The 13385-nt window shown below is 46.8% G+C and overlaps 1 long non-coding RNA gene across 2 annotated transcripts in view; it reads left to right on the top strand.

Annotated features, from left to right (window-relative positions):
• The first annotated feature begins 10556 nt into the window (after positions 1 to 10556).
• LOC135966321 (uncharacterized) overlaps positions 10557 to 13385 on the top strand; it is a 67452-nt gene continuing 64623 nt past the window's right edge. For both annotated transcript variants that reach the window (XR_010579564.1, XR_010579565.1), the window contains exon 1: positions 10557 to 10732. This is a non-coding gene — a long non-coding RNA (uncharacterized lncRNA). The remainder of the gene's footprint in view (positions 10733 to 13385) is intronic.

Genomic DNA, 13385 nt, shown 5'->3' with positions numbered 1-13385 from the left:
GAACCTTCAGGAAACAGGTTGTTCTGCCCTTTGAACAAATAATTTACACAAATTACTGAACATGTTGGTTGAATTGCAGATCCAGCACCAGGATAAGAGGCTGCAGTGAAACTTCTCAGGCAGGACTGACAGCAACCTGGTGAGGAGACTACTATACCACTGACAGTGTGGCCTTGGGCAAGTCACTTAGAATGGTGATGGTGTTAATAGAGATGATGGTGGAGATGGAGATGATGTGATGGAACAGGGTGGGTGTGAGGACTGAATGAGGTAGCGTGTTGAGAGGGGTTAGCTTAGCACAGAATCTGGCACATCATAAGTGCATCAGTGATCATGCATGCACGGATCATACCAAAGGTTAAAATATTGAAATACTTTTGTCCTAGTTGGTGAATAGCTTCTGCCCTGAGCGCCCTGCATGTCCTCTCTCTGGACCACTATACCTCTTTACAACCCAGCATCTAATAGGTTAATATTCTAGTATAGCAGAGACCACGGGACTCTGCTCCAGCCCCAGGGCCTGCATTTGTTCTGATGGGTGGGTGCCCACACTTTACCAGTGATAACATATTTTGAAATTATCCTTCCTTGTGAGCTCAAAAATTGGTGTGTGTGTATGATTTGTTTTAAAGAAGTGTCTACATAAAGAGGTGGTAAAACTTGAACCCAGTTCTAAAAATAGGGTTGTCAGGTACCAAGCAAAAGGTACTGGGTTTGAAGTGGTCAGGAGAGTTGAGAGGCTGAGCACAGTTCTTGCTGTTGGAATAGAGGAAGCAGAGGTGGGCAGTGGGGTGGAGATGGGGTCAGAGGGCTGATGGGGCCAGGACCTGGAGGCCTTGCGTGTCATCCTGGAGACTTTGGATCTGAACTATGAGGAATAAACAAAAGGGTTTAATTAAAGTGGGGCGGGGGAAGTAATCATGGTCAGAACTGGGTTTTAGAGTGCCCCTGCATTGGCAGGATTGGAGGAGAGCACGAGGAGGGCAGGTGGACATTGGGAAGTAGTGGTCCAGGCTGGGTCCGATGTGCCCTGAGGATGAGGGTTGCAGATGGATGTCAGAGACGTGCCAGGTTGGATGCTGCTGAATGCCTGTGGGGTGAGGAAGGGAGAAGCCTCCAAGACAATGGCCCTCCCAGATTGGGAGAGGATATAAGAAGGTGACTTGTGCTCATATGGCCTGTACAGACAGACCCCATGGGCTGGCCAGGTCTGGAGCTCGGTTGAGAGGCCTGCTTTCAGGATTACTCATCCATACTTACTATTAAATTAAGGAAGTGGATGAGATTGCTTAGATAACTTAAAGGAGATGTGAAGGAAAGGAACCCATGAAAGAATGATCAGAGAGGGAGGAGGAAAACGAATAGGGAGTAATGGTAAGGAAAGGAAAGGCCCAGGAGACCAGTGGCTTGAGTAGTTCACCACACCTCATTAGGTCACAATTCTGCACGCTGAAATTCCCCTAATTCAATTACTCACTTAATTTCTGTTTCCTGAAGGGACCCTAACTCATACAGAAGGCCTCCAATGGGTGAGACATTTTTTGATAAAGAAAATGTGCTGTCCTTCATGGTTTCCAGCAATGCCCATGCCTTACTTCTGAGACTGACATAGCGCCCGGCTTTCAGCAGACGCCTAAGAAGTTGTGACTGAGATGGCATTGCAGAGTCAACCCCTTGAAGACATCATTTCTTCCTGATACCACCACTGCAGTGAAGGTAGCTACCTCTATTTAGGCTGTGTAGCTTGATCTTAGTCTTTCTTCAGATGTCTGGATCATGTCCTGTTACGGCCAATGTGTGATGTCAGGCAAGTACATCTTTTAATTTCTCTGTATCTCATGTTCCTCATCTGCAAAATGATGGCATTGGGCCAGACTAGTGACTCTCGCATTGTAACACGTATCAGAGTCACCTTGAAACCTTGTGAAAACACCGGGCTGGGCGCGGTGGCTCATGCCTGTAATCCCAGCACTTTGGGAGGCGGAGGTGGGTAGATCACGAGGTCAGGAGATCGAGACCATCCTGTCTAACACGGTGAAACCCCGTCTCTCCAAAAAAACAACAACAACAACAACAAAAAAAAAAAACAAAAAATTGGCTGGGCATGGGGACACGTGCCTGTATTCCCAGCTATTTGGGAGGCTGAGGCAAGGGAATTGCTTGAACCCAGGAGGCAGAGGTTGCAGTGAGCCAAGATCATACCACTGTACTCCAGCCTGGGCAACAGAGCGAGACTCCATCTCCAAAAAAAAAAAAAAACTCCCCCCCCCCCAAAAAAAACCCAAAAACCAAAACAAAACACTGATTGCAGGTCCCAGAATTTCCAAGTCAGGAGGTTTGGGGAGGGACCCAAGAATTTGCATCTGTAACAAGCTCCAGGTAATTCTGATGCCGCTGGTCAGGGGGTTACACTTTGAGGACCACTAGGCTAGAATTAGAGAGTAAGACTAAAATTCTGTGGTGCCAGGTGTATTTATTTCTACCTAGAGGGAAAAAATGAAGCTATAGCCTAAAAAGAAATATCAAAAGCCGGAGGCTATAGCCTAAAAGGAAATATAAAAAGTGTATTTATGAGTGTCATCTCAATTTTTTTTATAACAAGGATGGGTGTGAATGAATGCATTAAATCACTTTTTATTTCAACATTGATGCCAAAACGATGCAGGCATTTTCTAGACTTTTATATGCATTCATGAAATTTGCCACCTAGATAATAATAATTCCTAAATCCCTCTGCCTAGTTCAGACCATACCTCTGAGCTACTCATCTGTTTTTCCAGTAACATCTGGACACCTTGCTGCACCCCCCACACCCCCAGAAATCTCACTGGGATCCAAACTGAAGTCGTTTCCCCTCAAAGTAAATGGTGCAGCTGACCCCTTCCCTGCTTAAGTCAGAAGCTCAGGAGTCACCCGTTGTTTCTCTGTTTCTCCCCTTTCCCCTCCCTCCACATCTCCTAGGGTTGAAGCCTTGACACATCCACCTCTGTCCCCTCCTCCCAGCCTTTTGGGTTCCAGCAGCAGCCTCTCCCCATGGTGCTCTCTGCTGGTCAACTGAGATCAGAAATGCAGTCCATGCACTCAGTATCCATTCAACAATATTCAGAGAGCACATACTCTTTGCCAGACTAAGGAGATGACTTTACAGATATGGTTCCTGCCTTCATGGTGCTCATGAAGCAGCGGGGAGGAGACATTCAGAAACAGGCGGGACAATGTATTATACAGATTGCAGTATATGCTTGAGGAATGGGTACAACCTCCTAACTGGTCTCCCTGTCTCTAGCCTGGCTCCCATTCAGGAAATCCTCCACGGTGACCAGCATTCTCTTTCTCAAAAGCAAATCTGCCTGCGTCCCCTCCCCACTAAATCCCTCAGCTCTCCCCTTGGCCTCGGGAGCAGCCTGGCTCTAGGTTGTGGCCAAGAAGGAGCTTTTCCCTTGCGCTGTCTTCCTGCCCTCCAGCCTCCTCTTCTGTGAACTCTGTAGCTGCCCTGATTGCTTAACCACCCCTTATGCAGCCCCTGATTCTGTCACTCTTGATGCCTTTGCACGTTCTCTGCATCCCTCAACCCAAACCACAGGCTGAATTTGGGAGCTCCTCCCATGGCAGCTCACACTCCAGGCTTCTTGTCAAAGCGCTCCTCTGTCTGTATCATAACCGCTTGCTTCTGGTGTGTTCCACGTGAGAATAAGGCTCTTTCATCTCTGTATCCACAGAGATCATTGTGCTTGGCCCACATCAATAATAACAGAAAAAACTAAAGTTGATTGAGCATTTACTATGTGCCAGACACTGCTCTAGAGGTTTTACAAAGATTATCTCATTAAATCATTATAATAGTCCTAAGGGTAGGTACTATTAGCCACTCCATTTTACTGATGGGGAAACTGAGGTACAGAGTGATTCAGTAACTTGGACAAAGTACTTCCTAGTTATAGCTAGTAAGTGGGGTAGCCAGGTTGAGAACCCAATAGCTTGAGTTATTAGGTTGGTTCAAAAGTAATCGCTTTTTTGGCATTAAAATAATGGCAGGGCCAGGCGCGGTGGCTCATGCCTGTAATCCTAGCACTTTGGGAGACCGAGGCGGCAGATCACAAGGTCAGGAGATCGAGACCATCCTGGCCAACATGGTGAAACCCCACCTCTACTAAAAATACAAAAAAAATTAGCTGGGCATGGTGGCGCCTGTAGTCCCAGCTACTCGGGCAGCTGAGGCAGGAGAATGGCGTGAACCCGGGAGGTGGAGCTTGCAGTGAGCTGAGATCATGCCACTGCACTCCAGCCTGGGCGACAGAGCGAGACTCCGTCTCAAAAAAAAAAAAAAAAAGTAATGGCAAACCATTACATTTTAATGGTAAACCATTAAAATTTTGTACTGCTGTAGAACTGGTTTCTTTTCTTCACTTAAAAAGACATTATTGTTTGGGATTACTTTTTGTTAAGGTATAATGTTGGTGCTTTAAGGCACACACATCTGAAATCTATGACTGAATGAATTTCTGCACACGATATCTCCATGTGCTCACCACCAGATCAAGATATTCAGCGTTTCCAGCACCCCAGGGGCTCCCCCTGCTCCTCAGTCAATACCCTCTAACCTAACCACTATTCTGACTGCCATCACCGTAGACTACTTTGCCCGTTTTTGAATTTTACAGAGATGAAATCATATAAGACTTGGTATTTCTTTTAAAAAACGACAGCTTTACTGAGATAAAAGTCACATACCATAAAATTCACCCTATTAAAGTGTACAGTTGTGTCCAGCATATTCACAGAAGGCTGGAAACATTCCTATCTGGATGAATCTTGCCCTGCCATATATAAACAAAATGTGTGGGACATAGTAGGTGTTCAATAAAGAGCAGCTGTTTGAGAACATACGGATTTCTGAACTGGACAATGCCTTTGTCCTGATGGTCAGTAACTTGGAGAGAAAAAGAGAGGGTGAGGTGTAGTGGATGTTTTCTTCGTCTTACCCCTCTGACTTGGTTTGCAGAGGGAGGAACTAAAACCTCGGAGGCAGACGGTTGAATTGCCCTTCCCCCTCTTCAGGATGTGTTTGGTCCGGGGATTGATTCCTCCCACTGTCATTTATTATAAACCAGGTGCTGAGCTGCATTTGCTCAGGGGAGATGAAAGATGAGGTCTCCCTCTTTGAGTGGTTCCCAGCCGAAAAGGGGACACAGACATGTAAATGGCACCATAATCAGATGCAGGGTGACCTGTGCAGCGGTCAAGGGACCACATGAGGACTGCTGGGTCCTGGACATGTGTTGTTGTTGCCTGCCCAGCATCCAGTCCTCCTTCGTTTGGTGACCACTTGTCTGTTTTCTGTTAGGGAATCACCCCTTCCCCACTCCCAGTCCATTTGGCTTCTATGAGACTGCCTGGGCTGAGTGCATGACCCAGGTTTGGCCAATCAGAAATCTGGTCTGACTTGTGCAGGAGGAACACAGGTCGCCACGTGGTCCCTTGACTACTGTTGGAACTTTCTGGAAAGGGATGCCTTCTGCACACCAGGACTGCCAAGCTGGCCAGATAAATGCTCAGGGCTGCTAAAGGCCACCACATGTTCAGAGGCCACTGAGAATGAGGCCAGCAGAGAAGAAAACAGAACCAAGAGTTGGCGAAATACAGGTTCCCGAGGACATAGTTTGAACACCCGGGTCACCTGTGCTAGGGGCCATGTGTGTCTCCACAGAGCACCTGAACACCACTGTGCCCCCTTTTCCGTGCACAAGGCGACATGGAGCCGTGGAGAGAATGGGCACAGCAGTGCCGCTTAGGAAGAAAGAAAAGTGGAAACACCGAGAAAGTAGCTACAAGATCAGTAAATCCACTATGACTCGTTCATACAACAGACCTCAAAATGACAACAAAAAGGAAGAAATCCTAATCTCACACATCGTGGGGATGAATCTCACAACTAAAATGCCAGGTCAAAAAACAAGCTGCAGACAAAATACACAGTGTGACACTGCAGAAATTCCTTAATTCTTAAAACTAAGACATTTTACCATGTAAAATAATACTGTATATTGTAGTAAAAGTACCAAGAAATGACCAGGAGACTGAATATCCAAATTCAGATCATTTGATTTCTTAGGCTGAGTGGGGGCTACCTAAGTATTCATGATATCATTCGTAATACTTTTTTTCTCCTTTCAGTATTTTATTATGAAAATTCAAACAGCAAAGTTGAAAGAATTGTCCAGCAGACACTCATATATCTACTACTTAGACTATAATGAACACTTTGCTATGTTTGTGTATCACATATATACCCATCTCCCCATTTTTAAAATTTTTTTGAACACTGTCTTGCTCTGTTCAGAAAAATAAAAAAATATGGGAAGATGGTACATATATGTGACGTATATACACCCAGGCTGCAGTGCAGTGGCCGATCTTGGCTCACTGTAGCCTCTACCTCCCCAGCTCAAGTGATTCTCCCGCCGCAGCCTCCCAAGTAGTAGCTGGGACTAACAGGCGTGCACCACCACACCTGGCTAATTTTTGTGTTTTTGTAGAGACAAGATCTTGCCTTGTTGCCCATGCTGGTCTTGCATTCCTGGGCTTAAGTGATCACTCACCTTGGCCTCCCAAAGTGCTGGGATTACAGGTGTGAGCCACCATGCCTGGCCTCCCCATATTCCTGATATCTTTTCATAGGTCAGAAATATTTTGTAATTAAACTTTTTTTTTTTTAAAGGGGAAGAAACACATAGAGAAAAGCTTATACTTTTAATAGTTAAACTAGTACAGATCAGAAAACAAATGACGCCTACATATGTTACATGAAGTGCTGCATTTACGCATGATTAATTACTTTTCATAGTAATGACAGCTAAATAGCTGTGTGACAGGCCTTAGAAAGCCAAGGCTGAGAGGACGCTCTAATCTAATTCTGTTGTTTTACAGATGGGGAGGTTGGGCCTCAGAGACAGGAAGTTGTTCACCCAAGCTCAAACACTAACTGGCTAAGAAGACAGGGGCTAATTTCTTCTCTTATCACCCACAATCTGTTGTGGCTCCACTCCAGGCCTGAGCACAGATCCAAAATGCTCAGAAGTAAGCGGAAACTCAGGGCAGTTGAGTTGCTGTAGGCTGTCAGACCCACTCTTGGCAGGAAGGGGTGTGGCAGCCTGGCCTTGCTGTGCAAGCCCCCGCGTGTGGCAGCGGACACTCAGGAGCAATACCTGTTGGGTCACGGGCCTGTGGGGGAAATCCCAGCCCATCTGTGTTCAAATACCTAGTGATGTTGTGTTGAAAGAGGCATTTCCAGTTGGGTGTGGTTGCTGGTGTTAGGACGCATCCTGCCTCCCCGAGTCCTTCATGGAAACTCAGAAACCTAGGTCTATTCTGTTTTCTTCCATTCGCTAGTTTGATCTTGGTTTGCACTCCAGGGGTGGCAAGAACAGCAGGGATGGAGGAAGTGAGTGACCTGGAATCAGGACTCTGATCCTAATGCTGGCCTGCCAGGCTGTGCTGCCTGGGATAATTCACTTTCCTTCTCTGGGCCTCCATCTGTTTTCCCATCTGAAAAGCGAGGGGAGATAAAGTCATCTTCATGTTCTCTTCCAGATCCAACTTTCCTTGACTTTAGCCATTGCACAAGATTCTTTTGGAGCCTCGGGTGGGCAGGAGGAGGCCTGAGGGAAAAAGGACTAGACGGTGAGCAGATCTCTAGGGGCCAGGGTGGCTTCTGTCTTACCCAATGGTCTATTCGTGGCTCCCATGGGGGCCAGCACACATTGGGTCACAATTAATGTTTTCTCATTTGTTGGGGGTGAAATGGGGAGAGTTGGCCGGGCCGGGCTGACATCTTGGATAACCTCACTTGAAGACTTCACTTTCAGGAGATGCCGGGATGCACCAGTAAAAAATCCAAAGCAGGTCAAGCCCCTGAACTTTCAGCTGGGGAATAGCCCCAAATCGGTCTGACTGGCAGTAGGAACCCAGGGAACATAATTGAAGTGTGAATTTATCGCCATCTAGTGTCTGAGTCAGGGATCACAGGAATGATTTCTTCATTTTTAGCACTTGTTTCAGGAAAGGGATAAAATCCAATTGTACCATTAAAAATACCAGGAAAATCCACTATTTAAAAGATCTATGTGTGTATTTATCTGTGACATGAATGCTTTTGTAATGTGTATACTATCCTACTAATTAGCCTCTTTTGAAAACTTAGATAATAATAAAGGGTTTTGTTTAATACGAATCTTTTGTTAGAAGTTTAGATACCTAAAGACCTTTATTGTTCCTACGTCCAGCTAGTTAAGAAGTGCGCAGTGGCTCACGCCTGTAATCCCAGCACTTTGGGAGGTTGAGGCGGGCGGATCACGAGGTCAGGAGATCGAGACTCTCCTGGCTAACACCATGAATCCCCATCTCTACTAAAAATGCAAAAAATTCGCTTGGCGTGGTGGCACTTGCCTCTCATCCTAGCTACTCGGGAGAATCACTTGAACCTGGGAGGTGGAGGTTGCAGTGAGCCGAGATCGCACCACTGCACTCCAACCTGGGAAACAGAGCAAGACTCTATTAAAAAAAAAAAAAAAAAAAAAAAGTGCAGGTGGCACCCTTTAAATCAGGCAAGTCCAATGTTGGATGCTTAGTCCTTAACTTAAATAGTAGCAACCCATAACTGTGTTTTGCGTTTGATGTCATGCCTTAGGTGGAACACATTTATCATCTCACTTATCCTGACGATTATCCCAGGGAGTAAAAATGGTTGCCTCTGATTTACTGATCAGCCACTGCAGCTAAGAAATGGTCATTAACTTGCTCTGGGAGCACACAGTCTGTGGTAGCAGCAGGACTCAGACTCTGTTTGTCTCTAACAAAGCCTGCTTTTTGTCCATAAAACCATACTCCCTTTCCCATAGTAATAAAATCGCTTCCCATAATGTCCCAGGATACAACTATGTACTTGTACTGTGTATATAATACTGGTGGTTAAGAAACTGGGTTCTGGCCGGGTGGAGCGGCTTGCGCCTGTAATCCCAACACTTTGGGACGCCAAGGCAGGTGGATTGCTTGAGCCCAGGAGTTTGAGACCAGCCTGGGCAACATGGCAAAACCCCATGTCTACAAAAAATATAAAAATTAGCCGGGTGTGGTGGTGCACGTCTGTAGACCCAGCTATTCAGGAGCCTGAGGTGGGAGGATTGCTTGAGCATGGGAAGTCGAGGCTGGATTGCTTGAGCATGGGAAGTCGAGGCTGCAGTTACCCGTGATGGCAGCACTGCACTCTAGCCCAAGTGAGACCGTGTCTCAAAGAAAAAAAAAAAAAAAAAAGATAAACAATTGGATCAATTGGGTTCTTGAGCCTTACTATTTGAGTTCCCGGTCACGGCATGTTCTGTCTGACATTGGGAAAGTCACTTAAGCGCTCCCTGCCTCGGTCTCCCCACCTGTAAATGCAAACGATGCTAACAACAGTGCCGGCTTCATAGGGTTGTTGTGAGGCTTACTCCATCTTAGGACAGCGGCCATGACAGTGAAGTGCTCAATAAATAGTACTTAGAAATTGACTAAATGTGGGGAATTTGAAATGCCGGGCTTGTGAAATGAGCCCTCCTATAGTTGGCCTGCAAAAGGTGAGTTTAGAATTTTTTTTTTTGACAGGGTCTCACTGCATTGCCCAGGATGGAGTGCAGTGGCATGGTCATAGCTCACTTGCAACCTTGAGCCCCCGGGGCTCCAGCAATCCTCCCGCTTCAGCCTCCCTTGTAGCTGGGACCACAGGTGCACACCGCCACACCTGGCTCATGTTTTGATTTTTTCATAGAGACGGGTCTCACTATGTTGCCTAGGCTGGTATCAAACTCCTGAGATTAAGTAATCCTTGCACCTCGGCCTGCCAAAGTGTTGGGATTACAGGCATGAGCCATTGCGCCCTGCCGAGCTTGGAATTTTGATTGTGAGTGCCTTCCGGTGGGCCTGTGGCCTCTAGATTCTCACGTTTCCCACCACTCACTGGTGTCTGCTTCTCCGTTCATTTAGGCCTCCTGTGTGGCTCCTGGAAGCATTTGGTGTTTTGATCCTTGCAGTGAGTGAGATGAATTACATGGAAATTGTCAACCTGATGGAAACTTTGGGCTCTTTGTCGACCTCTTTTAAGGCCTGTGACTTCATGGCTTTGTACATCAAAGAAGATCTTTGGGTTTTCTTGTGCAATTTGGCTTCTCTTACCAAGAACAGAGGCTCTTCTGGCCAAGAACTAAAGCCCACCATGGCAGGCCCTCTCCGCATTATTCTGCAGATGGCTACTTTCCTCCTAGCCTTCACGGGAAGGAACCAGGGCTTGCTGAGATAAGGAGGGGCACAGGAGAGAGGGAGTAAAATCTGCGGAGAGGCAGCCTACACACTCAACCCCTGGAACCCCTCTGCAGAGAAAGTCTATGCCGAGGAGGTGTCGGAGCCACAAGACAGTCCTGAAAATCAGATACCACTCAGAGGCAATTTCCATCCACTACCAGAAGAGGGCACTGTAGTGCAGCGGCCCGGGAGGGAGCAGCCGCAGTGGATGAGCCTTCTAGTCCAGACTGCTTGGAAGTAGCTGCGACCTGTCATTAAGAAGCTTGGCCCAGTTTTTCCTGATGGCCTCTTCTAGCTCTGACATTCTGCGATCCCATCAGGAGAGAATTGGAATGATTCAGCCAAGAATTCCAAGTGGGTTACAGAAGGAAGAAACCAGAAGCAAGGTCTGGGAGAGGAGGTGGGTGCGGCTGGGAAGTTTCTTTTGTTGGGGGGCTCAAATCTCTCTAAGTGAGTCCAGCAGGAGGAAGAAAAAAGCCTTAAAACAGCTCCCCTGGGGTCACATGCTCAGGTTGGGCAGCCTGTCAAACCACCCCAAGTCGACTGGAATCCAGCATGACATTATAGCCTGCTCCGGCCCTTGTTGGAGGAGTGCTTAATCCCAAAGAAACAATTAAAGCTACAGACAGCACACACTGGTGGTTTGCCCGTCTCTGCATTTTGTAATAGCAGAGCCTATTCTCTTTCTTGATGGAACTGCCTTCCAGAAATGGCTTGATGCAGAGTCTGTGGTGGCTTTGGGTGCTCCTTGGCAGAGATAAAAAGTGAAGTCAGCAGGCGAACCCTTTCTGGCTCTGCTCAGGCAGCCACCGAACATGCCTTGTTATGCTTCAGAAACCCCATCGACGGTCCCCTCACCCCCAGCCTCTGACTCCGCGCAGTCTCTTTCCACTGGAGTCATTTCAGTGGGTGCTCTGGAGGTCTAAAGGCTTATCATTAACAGACAAATGGGTATTTTTGATGGTTCTGGGTATTTATTTCTCCATTGGCCTCTGATCCTGCTAGAATCACCCAGCACCACAAAGCCAGCACCAGAAGTGTGAGCGCTGGATAGGGTAGGTGAGACTTGTTCAGGGTCCTCCTACCACACTTCCCATTTTCCAGACTATTCCTGCATCCGTGGCTGTGGCCCTCTTACCCGCTCTCCTGGTATTACCCTTGGACTTATTCCTGGAGCTGGTGGGGGCAGGATAGCCTTGTGGCTAGAAACAGGCTCTGCAGCCAGACCACCTGGGTGTGTGACTTGGGGCAAACACTTAAACTTATTGCCTCAGTTCCCCACCTGGAAAATGAGGTGATTATAATAGTACCTACCTCGTAGAGTGTTTGTGAGAAGTAAATCTGTGAAGTCTTAGAGCATTATTATTAGGCACCTAACAAAGATTTGTTGAATATATACGTGTATGTCTGTATTACACAGATTGATGTATCCTGACAAAAAAAATCTCAGAAGAAAATACATTAAAAAAAAATCTCTACTTCTGTTTCTGGCCAGGTAGAGTAACAGGGACTGGATTTACCCACCTGTCTGAAACAACTAAATCATAAGCACATAGTAAGTGCTCATTAAATGTTTACCATTATTATTTTCATGTTTAACTCATTTATCCCTCACAAGTGTGTGAAGCAGGTTGTATTATTAGTTCCATTTACAGCTGAGGAAATTGAGTTTCATATGGCTTATGTGACTTGACCAGGTCACTTAGCTAGTAAGAGCCAGTCAAGATGCAGACATTCTAGAGGCTATGTACTTTTTATTTTTGAGACAGAGCCTTACTCTGTCACCCAGGCTGGAGTGCAATAGTGCGATCTTGGCTCACGGCAACCTCTGCCTCCTGGGTTCAAGTGATTCTCGTGCCTCAGCCTCCTGAGTAGCTGGAATTACAGGCATGTGCCACCACGCCTGGCTAATTTCTGTATTTTCAGTAGAGATGGGGTTTCACCATGTTGGGCAGGCTGGTCTCAAACTCCTGACTTCAGGTGATCCATGGCTTTGCCTCCCAACGTGCTGGGATTACAGGCATGAGCCACTGTGCCTGGCCCAGAGACTGTACTCTGAACCACTGTGCTATCATGCCCAAGCATGTAGCTAAGGGTTCAGTGATACTTGTTGAATGAATGACCCCAACCACCCAGAAGGAGATACTTTCAATCCTCTTCCTCCTCTCCTGTCTCTTCAACCTCTCCTCTCCTGGCTTTATCCAGTCCAGTCTTAAACATGTTTGCCTCTCTCCTATTCTGGAAAATCGAAAAACAAAACAAAAGAAAAAAAAAGCTCCAGTGCCATCTCTCCCCTTACCTTCCCTCCACAGACAAACCCTCCAAGGAGTCACCTGTCCTCATCTTCACTCTTCAATCCCCTGTATCATGAACTCTGCTCTTTGTCATGAAGATGGTTCTTGCTGAAGTCACTGGTAGTTTTCGAGATCCGAGGTCTTCCTGTTCCCATCTCCCTTAGCCTCTCATCTGTGTTCACTGCAGGTGCCCACTCCCTCCCTTGGTGTCCTTGCCACTTCATGCTCCTGGTTTTCTTCTTACTTTCTTGGCCACTTCCTCTTGCTAGCTGTGCAGGCTTCTCTTCCTCCACCAGACCTAAGGGCTTGGAGGTGAGCTGTTCTCTCTTCTTGCTCTATGTTTTCCTCCTGGGTGATGCCATCTGTGCCTACATTATGTAGGTTACCTATGCAGGCTGAGGACCCTAAGGTTTGATCTCCAGTCCAGACCTTTCTTCTGAGTTCCAGTCCAGCACTGGTCAAATGCCTACTTGTCATTTCTACCCAGATATTCCAAGATCCTTCAGCAGATCTCTGTCATTAGAACCTCCTTCTATTTGGGGGAAAGGGCTCAGCTATCCTCTCTTCTAGTTCTCGGCCAATTACATGCTCTCAGACTGGAACTTCTAGCCTTTGTGGGGCAGAGATGATCAGAGGTTATTTATACTGCAACTGAAGACATTGAGGCTCCAGGGTTGAGGTGGCAATGTCCAGGTGTGGTGATGCCACTAGTACCATTCACACCAGACTGCTTTCACCTGAACTTCGCCTCCCTCCTGC

Source organism: Macaca fascicularis, chromosome 11 (assembly GCF_037993035.2).
Source record: "Macaca fascicularis isolate 582-1 chromosome 11, T2T-MFA8v1.1".
In the NCBI taxonomy this organism is placed as follows: Eukaryota; Metazoa; Chordata; class Mammalia; order Primates; family Cercopithecidae; genus Macaca; species Macaca fascicularis.
The sequence above is the reverse complement of the archived record's forward strand: the minus strand, read 5'-3'. Positions and strand labels throughout refer to the sequence as shown.